A 17,281-nucleotide genomic window follows, 5' to 3' on the forward strand; every position below is an offset into this window, starting at 1 on the left:
TCTTTCACTGTATTTCAAATTTATATTCTCTCATTTCTTAAGATGGAAAATAAAGGTATTCGCATAGACAAGTAACTGAAAACTTAAAAAATACATGAGCATCCTTAACCTCAGTATACATTAACTTACTGTAGGGTTAAAAAAAAGGAGGGAGTCTTTGAAATTTTCAGTTGCATTGGATAAATAAAAATGATTCATGTGGTCAAGTGGGGTACTTCAAGGTTATTTGATACTACAGAATTAAACACTGGTTCTGTGCAATATCACACTGCTAAATGAGATAACAAGGGGATAAGCTATCCAAGGAAGCTTTATTTTTTTATCTGCATGGTTTTATTTTTATTTTTATTTTTATTTTGTTAGTCTTTGTATTTTCTATTGAAAAGAAAGTGTTAGTCACTCAGCTGGGTCCAACTCTTTGCAACGCTATGACTGGAATATGCCAGGCTCCTCTGTCCATGGAATTCTCCAGGCAGGAATACTGGAGTGGGTTGCTATTCCATTCTTTAGGGGATCTTCCTGACCCAGGGATTGAACCTGGGTCTCCTAAATTGCAGGCAGACTCTTTACCCTCTGAGCCAGCAGCCCAATTTTGTATTGGCATACAGTCAATATTAAAAAGCAGAGACATTACTTTGCCAACAAAGGTCCATCTGGTCAAGGCTATGGCTTTTCCAGTGGTCATGTATGGATGTGAGAGTTGGACTGTGAAGAAAGCTGAGCGCCGAAAAATTGATGCTTTTTAACTATGGTGTTGGAGAAGACTCTTGAGAGTCCCTCGGATTGCAAGGAGATCCAACCAGTCCATCCTAAAGGAGATCAGTCCTGGGTGTTCATTGGAAGGACTGATGCTGAAGCTGAAACTCCAATACTTTGGCCACCTCATGCAAAGAGTTGACTCATTGGAAAAGACCCTGATGCTGGGAGGGATTGGGGGCAGGAGGAGAAGGGGATGACAGAGGATGAGATGGTTGGATGGCATCACTGACTTGATGGACATGGGTTTGTGTGGACCCAGGGAGTTTGTGATGGACAGAGAGGCCTGGCGTGCTGCGATTCATGGAGTCGCAGAGTCGGACACAACTGAGCGACTGAACTGAACTGAACTGGACAGTCAGTGAACAATGTGTGTTACTTTCAGGTGAATCGCTAAGGGACTCAGTCATCAGAAATCTTTAAAAAAACATTTACTTTTCTGTTTCATTTAAAACTGTCTAGAGGTTTCAAAAATGTAAGCATGTGATAGTTTGCAGGATTCTGGAAAAACCCAAACTCCTAGTTCAAATTATAAATATTATCTTCTCTTTATAATACTTACATTTTGGAACAAAAGAGAGATTGGTTTAAATTAAAAACAACAACAGTCTGCAGACCCAGGTCTGAGTTCTGCCTTCACCTTCACCCTTCCCCAGGTGGGCGGGGAGATCCTCCCAGATCAGGCTGGGTGCTCAGGCGAGGTCAGCCACAGTCAGGGGCAGTCAGCGATCCAGAAGCCACTGCACCATGAGTGTCTCTGCACTGAGTCCCACGAGAGCCCTGGGCGGTGTCTCTGGGCTCCTGCAGGTGGTCTCCCTGCTCGGCCTGGTTCCGCTTCTGCTCAAGGCGGCACAGCTCTACCTGTTCAGACAGTGGCTGCTCAAAGCCCTTCATCACTTCCCATCTCCTCCTTCCCACTGGTTCTATGGACACAAGCGGTGGGTAGGATGGAGCTGAATGAGGGAGTGGGAGGGTCAGGAGGGCTGGAGAGCTACAGCATGGTCACACTCAGCAAGTTCATACCTGGCCCTGTGCTTGCCTGAGAGCACAGATGTCTAATCTAATGGATCAGCCCTGTGGGTTCACTGTGTGTGGAGACAACAAACAGGAATCTAAGAAGGTGTCAAGTCACAGGAATAGAGGCTTACCTGCTGGGTTGGGTTATGTCAGGTGTGGAGACAAACTGGCTTGGTTCATTCAGACTAAGGGATTTTCTATTCCCATAAGGTCAGTGCTAGAAACCCACACCAGAGGCCACACACAGGAGGGAAGTTCCCATGATGGGGCCAGGTGAGGAGAGCTGCCTGTTTGGAGTCCTCTCTCTGGACTATGAGCTCTTGGAACTGAGCCTGTAATCCTCCTCACCCTCAGCACCACAACAGAGCCTGCACAGAGCGGAGTCAGTCCACTGTGTGGAGGGACAGGCAGGAGGGAAAGGACCAGCTTGCAGGTTGGGAGGGCAACACCTGCCTGCCCAGCACCAGCACCACTAGCCTGGGAGTGGGGGAGCTCAGGGCAAAGTCAGGGGCTACGTGGAAATGGCTCACCGAGGGTCTGTGGCTTAAACAAATTTTAGGAGATAATCACAGGTTGCAGGGAGCTGAGGTCTCTCTTTCTCAGCAGCATGATTAGAGCAGAGTGGAGACAAGGACAAGAACTAGAAGCAGCCCAAGCCCCATGCGAGCTGGCCCACTACCTGTCTCTCCTCTCCTTCCTAATCTCCTGCACCCCAGGTCACTCAAGGTCCTCCTCCCCGGCCTGTGCATTCCAGCCTCTGGGACGTGGCTCCCATGTGCCTTCTGCCTGCAATGATCTCATTCCTCACATGACTTTCTCACAAGCCCCAGGCCCATGTCATTTTCATCCTGGGTCTCTCAGGAGAGGAGAGGACACACTTTTCCCCTTGGATGTCCTTCTCAGTAGTCGGTGGTAACTGGATTCAGCTGTTTCTCTCTGCAAGATCATAGCTATGAGCCTCTTCTGGAAAGCCTGCCTCTGGTTCATTTTTCTATCTTGAAAACATCTTGGTAAATTATGAGTCAAATAATGAGCAAGTGCAGGACAAAGAGCTTTCTAATATCCATTTGTTAGGTCCCTTCCCCAAAGCTTCCCCATGGACTTTGTCTTCCCTCCATCACACTTTCATGATGCCCTCCTCTTATGGCCCCTTGACCTCTCAGTCACCTCTCCTACCCTGCAGGGTCCAAACAGGTGAGCATCTAGAGCAGCATCCCAGTTCAGTGCCTTAAATCCATGTTGGCACAGAGTAAATGCTCAGTAAACACAAGCTCAGTGAAGGAATGTGACCCAGAGTAGACAAGTTGCCTCAGAGATGGTGAATCTTGATGGTAGAGGAATGCAGGCAGAGATCAGATACCAAAGTACAGAGGGTTGATCTGAGTCACACAGAAGTCACTGAAATAAAGATTTGACTACATGGAACATTTTTCTAATCAACTGTTGAAGAGAAATCCAGAGGTGGCAAAACAAACTGAGTCTTCAGAGTTGAGGAGAGGCAGTTGCTTTGTGCAGTTGTGGCAAGCAGGCCACCAGGTAGAGGGAAGAATATGAGTAAAGACCTGGAAGATGAGCAGGTGGAGCCAGTGCAGGGAGCGCAGGCAGCAGCATCTTGGGGGCAGAGCAATGGGTCCTGTGGAATCGCCATCCTGTCAGGGCAAGAGGAGAGAGGGTAAAGTCAGAAAGGAAAGGCCTTTGTGATCCACACTCAGGAGTCTGCAAAGATTCCACTACAAGACAGGAAGTGCACAAAAGTTTCTGACAGTCAATGAAAATGAGATGAAAACTCCATATATCAAAATCTTATTGCAATACCATTTACATATGTGTACACTCAAAATTTGTCCTACAACTGGGCACACACACAATACGAAAAAAAATAATATAAACACACAACGTGGTATTTAATTTTTCCATTAGCCATATGCATTCCAAAGACTCTTTCATACTAAGAAACATTAACATGTATGCTGGGATGATATTAAACATATATAATGATCATCATGGCAAAATGAAATCAATATATAAATTCAATTCCTAAAATACCCATTTATTCTCTAAATAAACAAAGTTATATAACAAAACTGCTTACCAAATAATACAAATTATCATAAATTGCTCAAGCAGTCATGTCACTGTGTACAAATTATTTCCAAAAGTTTCATAAATCAAGGAGTTATCCTTGATGTAAGTTTCCATAGGCAGTTTGTAGTGTTGGCCCGTAACTCTACCCAACATAGGACAAATCCAATCTTAGGATGGTGGTAGCAGCCTGCAAGTTTGGATGAGCTACCAGGTCAGAAGAAATAGTCCTAAACTTAGTTCTGCTGATGGATCCAGAGTGATCACCTGGTACCCTTTCAGACCTTAACCCCACACCAGCTCCAGAACTAAAAGAAAGACATTATTGACTTGTGTTTCCCTTGGTGACAGTTCCAAGAGGAGAGTGAGCTGCTAATCCTACTGAAAAGGGTAGAGAAATACCCAAGGGCCTGTGTTCACTGGCTGTGGGGCACAAGAGCCTTTGTATTGCTCTATGACCCTGACTACATGAAGATGGTCCAGGGAGAGCAGATGAGAGGGACACTCCCAGCAGGAGACAATCTTCCACTTGAGTACATGCCCCTGGGTGTGAAATTCCACAAGACACTGGCATATCAGACACCAAGGCCTAAACTCCTCCAAACACCCTCCAGAACCACAAGCCAGACTAAAACATGCTTAAACACCTGAGTGGGGCTGGTTTCTCTTTTGTGTCTTACTTTTTCCATTTGACAACCAAACTGAGATGATCTCAGATCTGGAAGACAATTCTCTATCCACTTGATGTAAGTTTCCGTAGGCAGCTTACAGTGTTGGCCCATACCTCTACCCAACATAGGACAGAATCTGATCTTAGGATGATGCCTGCAAGTTTGGATGAGATTCCATGAGATTCCAGAAGAAATAGTTCTAAACTCGTAGTTCTGCTGGTGGTTCCAGAGTGATCCTGGCAGGGCACTGACTAGGTTGGGCACCTCTTCACTAATGCCTCTCCTGGGTCATGAGATGGCCAGACTACCACAGATTATTGAAAAAACACAGGTTCTGTCTCATTCTCTGGCACTGAACAGAGTTTATGTTTCAGGGCAATTCACCATCTTAGTCCTGTGGGTGTTCTGCTCTGGAATACTGAGTCTGCCTTCCTGGGACCACAGTGACTATCAGGACAGAGAGAGAGTCAGAGATGGGAGGCAAGGGTGTGGTGGCTTCAGACAGACTGCCATCTGGCAAGCACTATGAAGGAAAGGGACTACATGGTCTAAATATCAGTTGCTCTGGAGGTTGTATGCTGTATTTCACTCCATCCACGTTCCTTCCTTACTTTTCAGACCCAAAGGCTCATATTGCCTACAGATACCTGAAGCCCTGGATTGGTAAGTACATTTAAATACAACTGCTGACCACACACCATTTAGGTTAACCAAGAGCAGACTCTTTGTGTAAATGAAGAACAACAGGTGCCCGGCACCCTCTTCTCTCAATCAAACCTCATTTCTCTTCTAATAAAACCATCAGCCTTTGAAATGATGCTATAGCCTTCCTGAAGTTCAGCCTCTTATTCATCACTATTCAGTCATTTCTATTGTTCCCAGCCTGACTTTTCGTTGAGTCCTTCAATTACCTGCCCCCCATTTCTAGACCTCTATCTCACTGCTGTCATAATCACATGCTATAGACAGACATATTGGAAATTCACATCCCTGAAGTGTACTGGCCTCGCTGAACCTTGCCCATGAGAAGATTTCTCCTGACACCTTTGGTTCTTCCAAAGATGACCCTAGTCTCCCCGACACCCAAACACACCCATCTGTGGTTCAGGGACAGGTTTGCTGCTGTTGGAGGGGCAGTCATGGTTCCAGCACTGGCGGATGCTGACCCCAGCCTTTCACTATGACATCCTGAAGCCCTACGTGGGACTCATGGCTGACTCTGTCCGAGTGATGCTGGTGAGTCCATCCCTTGTCACCATATGTACCAGAATCCAGCACAGCTGACATAGTCCACTATCAGACACTTATATCCCTCAGACACTCATTGAACAGAGCCCCACGGAATGATGCATTAGTATGAGACAGCATTCATTGAAGCTAGGTGGGAGAGAGCAACATCTAGGCACCAGCTTGGATCCGTAATTTTCTCCTCACCAAGAGAAATCAGGGCCATGGTGTATTCAGTGTCCACTCTTCTCCCATCTCCATGTTTAAACACAGGGGAGTAGATCAAGGAGTTTAGTGCAAACTGGCCCTGGCTGGCCTGGACAATGGCAGCTTCGGTGGCGGAGTGGATAACCCAGGATGTCACTCAGGTGGGCTCTGGCCTGGGTTCCATGGCTTCTGCACATCACTGAGCCACTTATTGGAGGGAATGAGTCCAGGTCTACCCTCACAGAGCTGGGTCTTCACAAACATCACTTCTGAGCTGGCAGAGGTACCACCTGGTCTTAGGCAACATTAAATGAATGAAAGGTATTGAGCAATTCATGCCCCTTATAGAAGCCCCATTAGAGCCACTTTAGCTTTTCCTTGCCTTGAAATATTTGCTTATTCATGCTGGACATCGCCTGTCCAGTTCTGATCTCAGGACACAAAAGTTTCTATCTTTGTCCCCTGAGAAACTATGCTTTCTGCTCTGCCCCATTTGGGGTATTATCATAAATTATTCTTAAAATTCAGAATTAATTAAGATATTAGAAGAGAATGTAACTATTATATAGTAAAGGTTCAAAGAAATAGGCATCACATTATTTATGTGTCTTACAGCACTAAATTGCTAAAATATGTCTGCTTAGAAAATGAGGAAATCTCATCTGAAGATGTAGAGACAGGGAGAAAGCCTAGCCTTGGCAGCACAAGTCTTCTAGGGGAGCAGAGCATGGTCAGTGCCTCCTCCCTCCACAGGACAAGTGGGAGAAGCTCATCGCCAGGACTCACATCTGGAGATCTTTGGATATATCTCCTTGATGACTCTGGGCACCATCATGAAATGCGCCTTCAGCCACCAGGGAAGCGTCCAGACAGACAGGTCAATGATAGCTCTTCCAGGTCAGGGTCCTGTTCTCACCAGCTGGGAAGCACTTACCTGTGAGGCATAAGGGCAGAGTGGATGTTTCTCAGCATAAACAGTAATGTTCTGCAGAGAGATATGTACCACTGTCAAATTCCACCCAGGCCATCCTTGACTCAGTCACAGGTCCCTGATTCCTGAACAGGGAGAAACCTGGCCCCTTGGGACACTTGTAAAGGACTCCAGGATGAGGGGCTACAGGACAATGAGGCAGAAATGACAATGCCTCAGTGCTGCCTGTCCCCTCTGATTGAGGAATCATCCACCCAGAGCCCCACTCCCTCTCCAGGTCAGAAGGTGAAAATTGCCCAATTGTGTCCGACTCTTTGCAACCTCATGAACTATATAGCCCATGGAATTCTCCAGGCCAGAATACTGGAGTGGGTAGCTTTTCCCTTCTCCAGGGGATCTTCCCAAACCAGGGGTTGAACCCAGGTCTCCTGCATTGCAGGCAGATTCTTTACCAGCTGAGCCACAAGGGAAGCCCATAAATATTGGAGTGGATAGCCTTTCCCTTCTCCAGCAGATCTTCCCAACCCAGGAATCTAACTGAGGTCTCCTGAATTGCAGGCAGATTCTTTACCATCTGAGCTATCAAGGAAGCCCGACTGATCAACTTCACTTTCTTGGGCTTCCCTGGTGGCTCCAATGGTAAAGCGTCTGCCTCCAATGTAGGAGATGGGTTTGATCCCCAGGTCAGGAAGAACCCTTGGAGAAGGAAATGGCGACCCACTCCAGTACACTTGCTGGAAAATTCCATGGACAGAGGATCCTGGTAAACTACAGCCCATGGGGTCACAACTGAGTGACTTCTCCAGGTCAGAGGCTCCCTCAACTCCAATCTCTTCTGCATCCTCTCCCTTCAGAAAATTCCAGTCCTATATCCAGTCCATCAGGGACCTCGGTCATCTGATTTTTTCCCAACTGAGGAATGCTCTCCACCAGAATGGCCTCATCTACAGGCTGATCCCTAAAGGATGCTGGAACCACCAGGCCTGCCACCTCACCCATCAACACAAGATCCCCTCCTTCTCGTGGGCAGTTCCTTCATCAGGTTCATGTGAAAGGGCCTGGCCTTGATCCTTCAGGCAGAGCCCAGACTCCCGCTTCCTCTTCAGGAGCTGGCTCACACCTGCCTGCTGCAGGGACGGGGAACCAGAGGTCGGGGTGTCAGGTGTTGAACAGGGAGTTACAGGAGTCACCACGTTGGTGATGACTGAGTGAGACCCCCTCCCAGCAGCATTCACACAGAGCCTCCATGGGCTGTGTTACTGCAGGGATTCCCATCTGGAGTAGATTACACTGGAGCTCTCAGTCCTGATATGCTCACCCAGTCCCACCCTCACCCACATCCACCTGGCACCCAGGCTGGGTCTGATGGGGCAGATGGGTCTATGGTGGGTGTGCTGTATCTGGGCCCCCAGAGTCATCAGCTCTGGCTGGGAACCACTGTTCTGGGACAGACGCAGTGATCAAGGAGAGGAAGGCTCACCTGCAGAAGGAGGGAGAGATGGAGAAGGTGAGGAGCAGGAGGCACTTGGACTTCCTGGACATCCTCCTCTTTGCCAGAGTGAGTGTGGGCAGGAGAGGCCTGAACCTTTGGTCAAAAGCACACAGGAAGGGCAGACCCTGCACTCTGCCCCTGCCTCCACAAATGGAGAATGGGAGCAGCTTATCTGACAAGGATCTCCATGTTGAGGTGGACACATTCATGTTCAAGGATCATGACACCACAGCCAGTGGCATCTCCTAGATCCTCTATACTCTGACCTCCCACCCCAAGCATCAGTAGAGGTGCCAGGAAGAGATCCAGAGCCTCCTAGGGGATGGTGCCTCCATCACCTGGTGAGTGTCCAGGAGATAAAAGAACCCTGTCCCATCTGAATTAGAGAGAATCCCTGGTTGTCCAGTCCAGCTTGCCCTCAGATGGGCTTCCTTTTGGGGAACATCTGGACCAGATGCCCTACACCACCATGTGCATCAAAGAGGCACTGAGACTCTATCCACCAGTACCAGTCATTGGCAGAGAGTTCAGCAAGCCCATTACCTTCTGTGATGGATGCTGCTTACCTGCAGTTATGAATTTCACCTCACCACTCAGCTAAGCATTCTGTAGGACCATGTAGTAGAAATCCACATTGCATTCCCAGTTCCAGGAGGTTCTAGCTCTTGTCTGCCTGAAGATAATATTTACTGTGTAGTTTGAATGAGTTTTGAAAAACACTTTCCTTTAAAAACCTACAAATAATGCTACCATATATCCAACCATCCACAACTGGGAATATAACCTGAGAAATCCAGAACTCAAAAAGGACATGTACCCCAATGTTCATTGCAGCATTATTTACAACAGCCAGGACATGGAAGCAGCCTAGGTGTCCACTGGCACATGAATGGGTAATGAAGATGTGATCCGTATACACAATGGAATATTACTCAGTCATAAAACAGAATGAAACTGATTCAGTTACAGTGAGATGGATGAACCTACAGCCTGTTACACAGAGTGAAGTAACTCAGAAAGAGAAAAACAAATATTGAAACACACACACACATACACACACACAGAGAATCTAGAGAAATAGTACTGATGAACCGATTTCCAGAGAAGGAATGAATATTCAGACATAGAGAATGGACCGGTGGACACAGGTGGAAAGGAGAGGGTAGGACAAATTGAGAAAGTAGTGTTGACATTCACATCATTATGTGTAAAATATTAATATGTAGCTAGTGGAAAGCTGCTATATAACGGAGAGCCCAGCCTGTTGCTCTGAGATGATCTAGAGGGCTGGAATGCGAAGGTGGAGTGAGATTCAATATGGAGGGGATATGTATATAGTTGTTTAGTCGCTGAGTTGTGTCTGACTCTTTTGCAACCCCATGGACTGTAACCCACAAGGCTCCACTGTCCATAGCATTTCCCAGGCAAGAATGCTGGAGTGAGTTGCCATTTTCTTCTATATATATATGTGTACGTGTATATATATGTGTGTGTGTGTGTGTGTATGTATATATACCTATATATATGTATGTATGTCCAGTGCAGTTCAGTTCAGTTGCTCAGTCATGTCTGACTCTTTGCAACCCCATGGACTGCAGCACACCTGGCCTCCCTGTTCATCACCAACCCCTGGAGTTTACCTAGACTCAAGACCATTGAGTCGGTGATGCCATCCAACCATCTTATCCTCTGTCATCCCCTTCTCCTCCTACCTTCAATCTTTCCCAGCATCAGGGTCTTTTCTAATGAGTCAATTCTTCAAATCAGGTGGCCAAAATATTGGAGTTTCAGCTTCAGCATCAGTCCTTCCAATTAATATTCAGGGCTTATTTCCTTTTGGATGGACTGGTTGGATCTCCTTGCAAGTCCAAGGGACTCTCAAGAGGCTTCTTCAACACCACAGTTCAAAAGCATCACTTCTTCGGTGCTCACCTTTCTTTATTGTCCGATTCTAACATCCATATATGACTACTGGAAAAACCATAGCTTTGACTAGATGGACCTTTGCTGGCAAAGTAATGTCTCTGCTTTTAATATGCTGTCTAGCTTGGTCATAACTTTCCTTCCAAGGAGTAAGCATCTTTTAATTTAATGGCTGCAATCACCATCTTCAGTGATTTTGGAGCCCCCCCAAATAAAGTCTGTCACTGTTTCCACTGTTTCCCCATCTATTTGCCATGAAATGTGTATGTAATTGTGCATTATTTTCATTGTTGTACAGCAGAAATCAACACAACACTGTAAATCAATTAACCTCCAAATGAAAAAAAAAAAAAATGATTGATGCAGAACTTGAATGCAACAAAAACTGAGTAAACAAATGTTGACCCTTCTGTATGATCATATGATGGAGCCTAAAATTCTAATTCCTTGAAACACGGAGGCTTAAGAGAAAAGCAAAGGGGGAGGCATGGTTCTTTCATATGGAGTCTAAGTAAAGGAGGGAGCTCAAGGACTGCACTGTCATGGGTCAGTTGGTCTGGTCTCTGAGGTACCCCCTAGTAGATGGCAGAGAGCAGCTGATCATGTATCTGAGAGCCCTGCCATGGCTGGAGGTCACCCACTAATTCACCTCCCAGTGGGTCTGAATCCCAGCCCTACTCCCTCCTAGCTGTGGGATCATAGACCCAACTCTTAACCCCTCTGAGACTCAGGTGCTTCATTTGCTCGTAGGTATAGAAGTGCTTGCCTTGAGAGCTGTGTGAGGATTAAATGAGTTACTGCATATTCCCTAGAGTCATAATGACACTTGATAAATGTGAATTGTCACTCGACTGCTCTTAAGTGTAACCTTGCAGTTCTTTTACTTCTCAATCCTGAGCCCTGGTCACCGAATCCTAATCAGTACTCATGTACTTTGCCATGCCCCGCCCACCCGTGTTCAAGAGCATCATTTCATTCAGAGTGATGGAGGGTACTCCCATGGTGGCTCCCAGGATGTTTGTGAACACGCACATCCCCTGTACCATGGGACCATCAGGCTTCTCTCTCTCCTTTCTGCCCCACAGGAATCATCCTCCCTCTCCTTTTATGGGCTTCATCACAACCCGAAGGTGTGGCCAAACCCAGAGGTACGATGGTGGTGGGAGGAGGGCATGGGATGCTCTCTCCATAACAACCTACTCTCCAGCTCCTGCTCTGAGATTCTTGTCCCCTAGTAGATTGATGTTAGGAGTTTGACCCTACATGTCCTGGCCCAGGTGCTCTCTCTGCAGGTGTTTGACCCATCTTGGTTCACATCAGGTTCTACTTGACACAGCCATGCCTTCCTGCCCTTCTCAGGAGGATCCAGGTGAGGCCTCTGTACTTGGGGAAGCAGGTGTCACTGGTTACTACCTGATATGTGTGACTGTCTACATTCATATGTGGAGCAGGCAGTTCTGTTTTTGTATGTTGATGTGCTGAGAAGGAGGCCTGGGTCTCCGTGTATAAGAAAACTTTCAAGGGCCCTCCACAATGACGTTGACCTCCTGATGTCCACAAGAATTGGCCTCATTTTCATGTCAGTGGCCAATCCAAAGTATTCAGAGTTTTCCTCACTTTAGGAGTATGACTTTTTAGCACTAGAAGTTTTCATAAACGTTAAAGTATACGTTTGGTTGGCACAATTTCAGCCACCTTAAAAGATTATTTTCTCTGTTCCTACATTCCTAGTTGGCAAACTGCCTTTCTGTTTAATTCACCAATCCCCCCTCACAGTATCTGTCATGTTTGCATGGGTTTGGAACTTTAGCTACCTTCCATGTATAGGATCAAAATTCTCCAAACCAGGCTTCAGCAATACGTGAACCATGAACTTCCAGATGTTCAAGCTGGTTTTAGAAAAGGCAGAGGAACCAGAGATCAAATTGCCAACATCCACTGGATCATTGAAAAAGCAAGAGAGTTCCAGAAAAATATCTATTTCTGCTTTATTGACTACGCCAAAGCCTTCAACTGTGTGGATCACAATAAACTGTGGAAAATTCTGAAAGAGATGGGAATACCAGACCACCTGATCTGCCTCTTGAGAAATCTGTATGCAGGTCAGGAAGCAACAGTTAGAACTGGACATGGTACAACAGACTGGTTCTAAATAGGAAAAGGAGTACATCAAGGCTGTATATTGTCACCCTGCTTATTTAACTTCTATGCAGAGTACATCATGAGAAACGCTGCGCTGGAAGAAGCACAAGCTGGAATCAAGATTGCCGGGAGAAATATCAATAAACTCAGATATGCAGATGACACCACCCTTATGGCAGAGAGTGAAGAGGAACTAAAAAGCCTCTTGATGAAAGTGAAAGAGGAGAGTGAAAAAGTTGGCTTAAAGCTCAATATTCAGAAAACTAAGATCATGGCATCTGGTCCCATCACTTCATGGGAAATAGATGGGGAGACAGTGGAAACAGTGTCAGACTTTATTTTTGGGGGCTCCAAAATCACTGTGGATGGTGACTGAAGCCATGAAATTAAAAGACGCTTACTCCTTGGAAGGAAAGTTATGACCAACCTAGACAGCATATTAAAAAGCAGAGACATTACTTTGCCAACAAAGGTCTGTCTGGTCAAGACTATGGTTTTTCCAGTGGTCGTGTATGGATGTGAGAGTTGGACTGTAAATAAAATTGAACACTGAAAAATTGATGCTTTCGAGCTATGGTGTTGGAGAAGACTCTTGAGAGTCCCTCGGACTGCAAGGAGATCCAACCAGTCCATCCTAAAGGAGGTCAGTCCTGGGTATTCATTGGTAGGACTGATGCTGAAGCTGAAACTCCAATACTTTGGCCACCTCATGGGAAGGGTTGACTCTTTGGAAAAAACTCTGATGCTGGGAGGGATTGGGGGTAGGAGGAGAAGGGGATGACAGAGGATGAGATGGCTGGATGGCATCACCGACTCGATGGGCATGAGTTTGAGTGGACTCGGGGAGTTGGTGATGGACAGGGAGGCCTGGCATGTTGCTATTCATGGGGTCACAAAGAGTTGGACACAACTGAGTGACTGAACTGAACTGAACTGAACTGAACAGAACAGTTGTCATTTGAAGAAAGTTTCACAGTCATGAGTGTGTTCTCTATTTCTGAAGTACCTCCGATAGTTTTGACTGTGTATTAATATAACTGTGACATATTTTCCTGCTGTCAAAATTCTTTATATAATAGCAGAGGTTATATACCATAGTCCCAGATTCTACAGAGTCTAATGTTAGCAAGAAAAAGCATAAAGTGGAGGACAATAAAGTCTGCTTTGGGGAGTGTATTGCTGATCTTGTTCACGACGCCAACTGTCTTGTTATTCACACTGTGCACATTGTTTGTTGAACCCAGGGTAGGCAAGGCATGAGCTAAGAGGCTGGAAGAAGACTGGAGGAGCCATAGGAACTGCAGACACTTTTATTCTCTCCTGGCTGGCAAGGCTGCCATAACACTGCCTGTCTCCTTGCTGAGGCAGCAGCTGTAGCACCAGTCATAACATAACCATAAGGCAGCCAGAACACAGCCAGAACATAACCTCATATAACATAACCATGATGTCGCTCCAATGTAGCCCCAATGCAGGAGGAGCCAGGGTTTTCATGGTGAAACTCATTAAGGTATACCACACACCACCCCCAGGGCCTTTCCAAGTGGAGCTGATATAACAAAAGTAGCCCCAGTCCAAGAGTGTACCATGTGAAGTGTGAATGCAGTGCTATACATGATCTCAGCTGTTACATAACCATTATTTACAAACTGTGGGGCAAGAGTAAGAGGCCACAGGGCAAGAGAGCCTGACCACACCATCTTGGTTTATTTGCTCTTTCCCTTCAGGGGGGAAATTTCTTTGTATTTGACAGATGCATTTGAAAATCCCTTGCATGTAAAGTAGAAAGCACCCTTGAAATAGCTGTTAACCTGGATGATACACTCCTAAATGATTGCTGTGAAAATCTTAAAGGCTACAGAAAGTTAGGTTTCCCTGGTGGGTCAGTTGGTAAAGAGTCTGCCTGCAATGCGGGAGACCTGAGTTTGATCCCTGGGTTGGGAACATCCCCTGGAGAAGGAAAAGGAACCCACTCCAGTAGTCTTGCCTGGAGAATCCCATGGACTGGTGGGCTACATATAGTCCATGGGGTCATAATTTCAGTGACTTTGTGACTTAGTAGAAACAGGTTTTTCTGACTCTACAGTCCTAGGAAATTTTCAGTTGGTGAATCAACCTTTACAGAACAGGTTTGAAGTAAATTGTCATTCTAAATTGGTTCTAGGATTTAGTTTACACCAGGGTCCACTCATTCCTTGTAGACATGGCAGCATGTCATGCAGCTCCTACTAGAGGGCAGGAGGAACTAGGCGGTTTGATTCCTAGGTCACACTGAATATTTATTATACTCTCATTCCATGTGGGTTGTTTTCAATTCAGTTAATTTTTAAATATGAAAGTAAGTATTAAGCATGTCTCTGTATGCCAAGATCTGTGCTAGGAGATGGGAACACAGACATGATAACGCGTTCCTCCCTCAGGGCTCACTGTCAACATATCAACATGTCTACTCAAGACAGACATCATTCACACATCCACTCTTTCACTCATTCATTCATTGAGCAGATTGTGGAAGGATCCATGATCCAGCACTGTGCTGGGCACTGGATGTGATGTGTCCTTGAGTTAAAACCCATGATGGCTTGAGGGTCCAGAGTGGGAAGAGGGGGTGAGGGTGGTGGTCACTGAATTGAGCCTTGAGCATGAAGATGGCAGAGGTGGGGGGAGGGAACCTCAATAGGAACTGAGTCAAGAAGAGGAGCTGGACAGAGTCCAGGTGATTGAAGAACAATCCAGAGAGGGCTGTGATGCAGCTGAAGTACTGGGACGTGTCTTCCCTGTGATAGGGAATATAGCAGGGCTGGAGTACTGTGGTTTTAGAGGGAGGGAAGGAATGGAGGCTGAAAAGGCCAGATGAGGAGCCCAAGGGATGGTTAGAAGGGTCATTTCTGGATTAGAATGGGAAAGTTCCCAAGGTAGATTGACTGAGGAGCTGAAGGGAGACAAAAAGTCAGACCATTAAATGGGAGGCAAATGGTCAGCAGGTTCAGAGTCATTAACCCTTGTCCTCTCTAGGAAGCCTCCCTGTCACCATTCTGATTCCTTGCACAACCCTATCTTGCCATCTCTTGGGACTAAACAGCCTGTTTTTCCACCATAGGTGGTAAGGTCCCGAGAGGGTGTCTCAGGACCCCTGCCCCCTACAGTGCCCTGGCCTGACCCGAAACCAAGAATTGCCTATGGACAAGTGAATAAAGTACAAGTTCACATTTTAATCCATTTGACTTGACTCTGTGGCTTACAGCACTGATGCCTCCTTACAGGTTTCCTGCTGAGAGCAGAAGTAGGAGGTTGGAGATAGTCCTCAGAGAGGTGGGCTTTGTCACAGGTCAGGGGGAAGAGTTTGGCCCAAGTCTTGGCTGGGCAAGTTCAGTGTAATGAAAAGGAAGGAATCAGGGCTGGGCCACGTGGAGAGTAGCCCTGAATCCTTGTTCTCAGCAGGGGTTAGAAGCCTCTGCTTGCTTCCTTTTTATCTCCCAACCCAGGAACTGCATTGGGAAACAGTTTGCCATGAATGAGTTGAAGGTGGCCGTGACCCTGACCTTGTTTCATTTTGAGCTGTCACCGGATCCCTCCAGGGTCCCTGTGCCCACTCCAGTCATGGTGCTGAGATCCAAAAATGGGATCCACTTGCAGTTCAGGAAGCTGTCTGATCCAGGTGGGGACAAGTACAAGCTCTGAGGGCCCCGGTCTGCCATTCTGTCTTGCTGTCACTCTCTTCTGTCCTTGCTTTTTGCCCACTTCCTGCTTCTATCTGCCCCCCTGCCAGCTTGCCTCATCTCCTGCCTCCTGCCCAGCAGCAGACTTTCTGCCCTTTTCCTCTCACCTTTCTCCAGGCTCCATGTCTGCTTATCTCTCCATCTGTCTCTGATCCCCTGTATCTCTCACTGTCCACCTGATCCTGATTGCCTGCTCTCCTCCAATATATCTATTCTCCAATGTGTTTCTCCCCTTCTGCCTGCCTGTCTGTCCCTGTATTCACTTCTGTTTTGATGCTAAAATAATTTGCCTCTGCCTTAGGGACTTAGAACAACATAAAATTATCCTTTGATGGATCTGGAGTGAGAAGTCAGAAATGGGTTTCCCTGGACACAACCAAGATGATGGCAGATGCCCTATCCAGAGATCTCGGTTAGGATTGCACTTTTTGCCATTTTCACATCTAGAGTTGCAATCCTTGCATTCCTTGGCTCCTGGGCCCTCCTCCACATTCAAATTCAGCGGCATCTTCAAATGTCCCTCTGCTTCTGTCTTCACATAACCTTCTCTTTCAGCAGGACTTGTGATTCATCTGGGCAATTCAGATAAAATAGGCTTGTACTGGGGTTTGGGGAACTAGGAGGAGGCCACCTGGGGAGCCATCACAGGACCTGCTAAGTCCTGTATAACTCCTTTGCCCTGTGGCTCAGCTCTCTCCTGTGTGTGAGATGGGTCTATTCCTGTTTCACTCACATGGCTTCCTCTTTCCCCATCTCTGGATAAAGTTCACAATATCATATGGAGTGTGTGTGTCTTCTCTGAAAGGAATTGGATGAAACAGAAGAGAGAGGAGGGGAGGGAAGATAGCAGAGAGGATGAGGGGAGATGACACCTGCTCTGTGGGGCCAGAACCCCAGCATGGAGAGCATGTTCGGCCCCCCTGCAGCCTCTCACTCTGGGGTCCCTCATGCCCCATACCCTGCCCAGTGTCTGAGGTCCCCATGACATCTGAGTCAGGAGAAAGGGCTCATTTCCAAAGGCTTAGATGGAAGACGCTCAGACCAACACCTGTCAGCGAAGGAGCCTCCCTGCTTTCTGTGGTAGCTTCCTCACCACGTCTGTAGAGGGGCCCAG

At 46.7% G+C, this 17,281-nt stretch overlaps 1 pseudogene; it reads left to right on the forward strand.

Moving 5' to 3' along the window:
- Positions 1 to 1,493: 1,493 nt before the first annotated feature.
- LOC136152372 (taurochenodeoxycholic 6 alpha-hydroxylase-like) lies at positions 1,494 to 16,129 on the forward strand (annotated as a pseudogene).
- Positions 16,130 to 17,281: the final 1,152 nt, after the last annotated feature.

This window comes from Muntiacus reevesi, chromosome 1 (assembly GCF_963930625.1).
Source record: "Muntiacus reevesi chromosome 1, mMunRee1.1, whole genome shotgun sequence".
NCBI classification, from domain to species: Eukaryota; Metazoa; Chordata; class Mammalia; order Artiodactyla; family Cervidae; genus Muntiacus; species Muntiacus reevesi.